Consider the following 5005-nt stretch of genomic DNA (forward strand, 5'->3'; position numbering starts at 1 on the left):
GCCTGGGCTCAGCCGGACCCAGCCCCCGCCTGGGCTCAGCCGGACCCAGCCCCCGCCTGGGCTCAGCCGGACCCAGCCCCCGCCTGGGCTCAGCCGGACCCAGCCCCCGCCTGGGCTCAGCCGGACCCAGCCCCCGCCTGGGCTCAGCCGGACCCAGCCCCCGCCTGGGCTCAGCCGGACCCAGCCCCCGCCTGGGCTCAGCCGGACCCAGCCCCCGCCTGGGCTCAGCCGGACCCAGCCCCCGCCTGGGCTCAGCCGGACCCAGCCCCCGCCTGGGCTCAGCCGGACCCAGCCCCCGCCTGGGCTCAGCCGGACCCAGCCCCCGCCTGGGCTCAGCCGGACCCAGCCCCCGCCTGGGCTCAGCCGGACCCAGCCCCCGCCTGGGCTCAGCCGGACCCAGCCCCCGCCTGGGCTCAGCCGGACCCAGCCCCCGCCTGGGCTCAGCCGGACCCAGCCCCCGCCTGGGCTCAGCCGGACCCAGCCCCCGCCTGGGCTCAGCCGGACCCAGCCCCCGCCTGGGCTCAGCCGGACCCAGCCCCCGCCTGGGCTCAGCCGGACCCAGCCCCCGCCTGGGCTCAGCCGGACCCAGCCCCCGCCTGGGCTCAGCCGGACCCAGCCCCCGCCTGGGCTCAGCCGGACCCAGCCCCCGCCTGGGCTCAGCCGGACCCAGCCCCCGCCTGGGCTCAGCCGGACCCAGCCCCCGCCTGGGCTCAGCCGGACCCAGCCCCCGCCTGGGCTCAGCCGGACCCAGCCCCCGCCTGGGCTCAGCCGGACCCAGCCCCCGCCTGGGCTCAGCCGGACCCAGCCCCCGCCTGGGCTCAGCCGGACCCAGCCCCCGCCTGGGCTCAGCCGGACCCAGCCCCCGCCTGGGCTCAGCCGGACCCAGCCCCCGCCTGGGCTCAGCCGGACCCAGCCCCCGCCTGGGCTCAGCCGGACCCAGCCCCCGCCTGGGCTCAGCCGGACCCAGCCCCCGCCTGGGCTCAGCCGGACCCAGCCCCCGCCTGGGCTCAGCCGGACCCAGCCCCAGCCTGGGCTCAGCCGGACCCAGCCCCCGCCTAACGTGGAGGTCGGGCCTGTCTCTCTGCCACTGCGGGGGGCTCCTGACCCCCCCAGGGAGGGAGCAGGCCTGGGCGGAGGCGCAGAGAGCAAAACGCTGTGGGCACCACGATGTGCTTGTTCAACGGAAAGCAGCGTAGAGCTTTAAAACCCGAAACGTTCGTTAGGAAGGAAGGAATTCATGCTGTGGTGGATGGGGATTTTTCCCCTTTCCCTTACTCTGAAAGTGGGAATGGGGACTGGAAACCAGTATAACAGCTCAGCTGGGTGTCAGCGGCAGCTGCCGGCTCTGTCTTGCCAGAGGCTCAGCGCTGAGGCCTGGTGAATTTTCAGACTTAAGTGACCTGTCCCCCTTTTGGATACTGCCTCAGAAACGCTCCTCAGAAACAATTAAATAAAGGTGAAAATCCTTGGTGACCCTCATGAGCCAACCACAAGCAGACAAACAGCTGAACAGTACCATCACTCCGCAAAGACGCTCCAAGTTACCAACAGGCAACTGCAGCGATGGCTCTTGGTGTTTGCTGAGGACCTGGGGAAGGAGACACGCTGGATGTTAGCACCAGTCACAACTAAAGGCACCCTACACAAGAAAACTGCTGAGAAACTAACATTTCTTGCCCTCAGATACTCAATTTGCTTGATGGTGAGATTTAGGATAGGAGCTTATAGTCAGTTCAAACATAATGCCAAATAATAAAGAACTAATTGAGAAGTCAAAGGTCGAATAGGAAAAAACAAGCCTGCTGATGAGATGATGATTTCAGCTACTTTTAGTACTACCATACTCATTCAGTTTGTGTGGTCATTTATTTTCAATAAACACTGGATTTGTTTACTTTCTGGTTTCTGAAATTTTCATCAGATGATAAACGCAACCTTGAGGGCTGAAAACATCCTACTTAAACTGAGATCATCCTGTAACACCGGGCTCCCAAAAACTTGGCTTTTACTAAACCAATGTTAATGTTGAAATTAATCAGAAATATTACAAGTTACTGAGCCGTAAACTCAGATTAAACCAATTTTCCTCTAACCGGTTCTTTCTACAGAATTTTATTTGGTCTTTGGTCTTTCCCGGTAAGGTGTGATTTCCCACGCATGACTGCACAGCTCTTTCTGTGCATAAAGGGCAGCGCAAGGTTTATGTCAGCACAACAGCACTTGCTGAGGTGCTCTGAACGCCTGAAGGAAACAGGCAGTCTACAGCTTCCTTTGTTTTACTGTTTTCTGTTGCTTCTGTCGGTTAACTATCAGAAGTAATTAAGATCTGTAAGTTAACGAGGGTCATACCTATCGCTTCAGCAGGCTGCCAGGTACATTTGAAATCTCCTGTTCTCCTCCCACACAAATGCTTATGTAAAAAAAAAAAAAGTTGTACCTGCTGGGCAGACTTGCATTAACATTTTATACTGTAGTATTTTCACTAGCTTGCAGGTTTCTCAAACAAACACGGCCGAAGAGGCTTACCAAAAGTTAGGAGTTGTCTTCCTGAAGCACAGACTGATGTATAACCTCACAGTCTATATTGGCAGTTCATTGCAGAGTATGTTTCAGTATTCCTAAAGATTAACCTTGAACCTACAAAACACTAAACCATTTATGTTTGCTGTTTGTGCTCTCTTTTCACCTAATCTTTTTGCCTCTGACTGAGAAAGGCACACTTGGAACTATGAGAAGAAAGTTGTCCAGCAGCTTATAGACTGCAAACTATTGCTGTTTATTTTTTTCAATCCTCATTACATTGTTCCATGAAAAGGCTGTGCAACAGCACAGTTTGCAAGCAACTGAGCACAAAGTCCATTAATAACAGGAATATTTCCTCTATAGTTTGAACAGTCTGTGCCACTCATGATTACATGTCAGTAAGATTAGGAAAGTCCTATATTCTGCTTTCTAGATCAAGTACAAGTTGCACAATACACTTTGAGACTTTGATGACAGCAGAATTACGTGGCCAGAATAGGACACACTGGATCATACAGCCATGGGTCATGATATCCTGGTGACCAACATGAAGAGTGTCCCCCGCTCTGGTCATCCGAGACTTTAGGTTCAGCTACACCCAGACCTTTTCTGTTGATTGTGAACTGGCTCTCTCAAACTACTGTCACATAGTGTTTTAATTTTGACTTTATTTCATACTGTTTTCCTATGGCTTGGCTTAAGCCTTCTTTTATCTTCTGCCTTTCTTCCTGAAGAATGCATTTACAAGCATTCTTGGGAAGAAGCCTGCTAAAAGCATTACCATACTCAGGCTGGACTTCCCATCAAATGACATTCATATTCAGTAATTGCAAGCTCATTTTTTTGCATCTGACAATGCTTCAGACACTTCTTTCTATTATTTTCAGAAGTTATTAGTTAATTGCACACCTGACCATTATTCATGAAACTATTAGAATTAAGAGGGTGGATCCTCGCCTTTCTCATTCAAATCCAACAGATTAAAGATGTTGGTGGATGCAGGAAAAAGAGCCTGGTAATGCAAATTACATTTTTTCAGTACAGTCTTACACACCAGCACCACAGCTGCCCAGGGACTGATCCACCCTCTCAGCAGAGCGCATGTGCAGCATTATTTTGAATTTCTGTCAGCTCTCAGCTGCTTCGTTGGCCTGAAGAAGAGGCATGCTTCGTGCTGCCCACAGGCAAAAGCTAATGTATTGTCTGCCTACACAAGCTTAAAATTGTTGAAGACAATCTCTGTTTTCCCTTGGACAAGATCCCATCAGAAACAATGGAGCAAGCTCTCTTGTTTACAGCTTAGATATTATACACAGAGCACAGACCCGGATATCAGCCAATTCAGGGACAGTAGTGCTTAGTTTGCTCATATGACTGCTGGAGAGGACAATTTAAGTGTGAAAAAATAATCAGAGCTTCTTCGGTGAAGGTTTCCAGATATATACAGAAAATGATTAAGTCAGAGAACTGGTGGACAGTGGTCAAGAAATACCTAGGTGCAGAAAAATCCATATCAGAGTATTGATAGAGTGGCACACATGCATCTCTCTCTGTGTCTGAGGGAGCCCCAGCCTGGGCCAAGGGTAAATAGCTGCTAGTTTGGGAGCCTGGAGAGGGGTTTTAAGAGGGCAAGACATATGGTTACAGCAAGTTTGCACAGACAGGGCTGTACACGGCACCATGCAGCAAGAGCATTCGACATTGGCAACAACTTTGCATAAAGGCTTAGGGCAGTGGCTTTCAACCCTGGGGGGGGGCACGATGTGGTCACAGAGGGTCTGCAAAGGCTTAAAGCAGGGGTGGAGAATGTCTAGCCCAGAAACAGTTGGTCTGGCCTGCGGCAAGCACTGCGCCTCCTTTTCCCACAGCCCCCTCCCCTCAATGCTCCTCTCATAATCAAGCCCTTCCCCACGCCTGCTCTAGTATATTTGGTGCTAGTATGGTTAGTGGGACCCACTTTAGGAGGTTTTTCTCTTAAAGACATGTTCTTAACCCAACAGCCCTTCTCAGGGCCACAACGGGGCTGAAGTCTGTTCCTCCAAGTGGTGGCCCTGGCCCATAAACAAAAATATATGGTGACTGAATACAGACAAACAAGGGGGGAGGTAAGAAGAATTGTAAAAACTTTTCATCAAATTGCAATGTAAAAATTGGCATCAAATTTGGAATTAACATGTTAAAATACCATAAAGTGGGCCATCTGAGCAAGAGTGTTGACTCATATGGAATCACTGCAATATATTATAACAGGAGTGTGTGAATTAACAGATTAACTTATTTCCCTTCTCTCCAAATTTGAAGACCATTCATGAGAAAACTGAAATACATATTTGATGCAGTCTAGTGCTTTAAATCTTGAATTAAGTCACAAAAGGTATTTAAAAGGTGTCCATGGTGGAGGAAAGGTTGAGAACCCCTGGCTTAGGGTATGCTTAAAAAAAAGGGAAAGTTTCCATGACTTTTAGACCCACTTTAATATCAT

Source organism: Athene cunicularia (genome assembly GCF_003259725.1).
Source record: "Athene cunicularia isolate RWA chromosome 5 unlocalized genomic scaffold, athCun1 chr5_part3, whole genome shotgun sequence".
Taxonomy (NCBI): domain Eukaryota; kingdom Metazoa; phylum Chordata; class Aves; order Strigiformes; family Strigidae; genus Athene; species Athene cunicularia.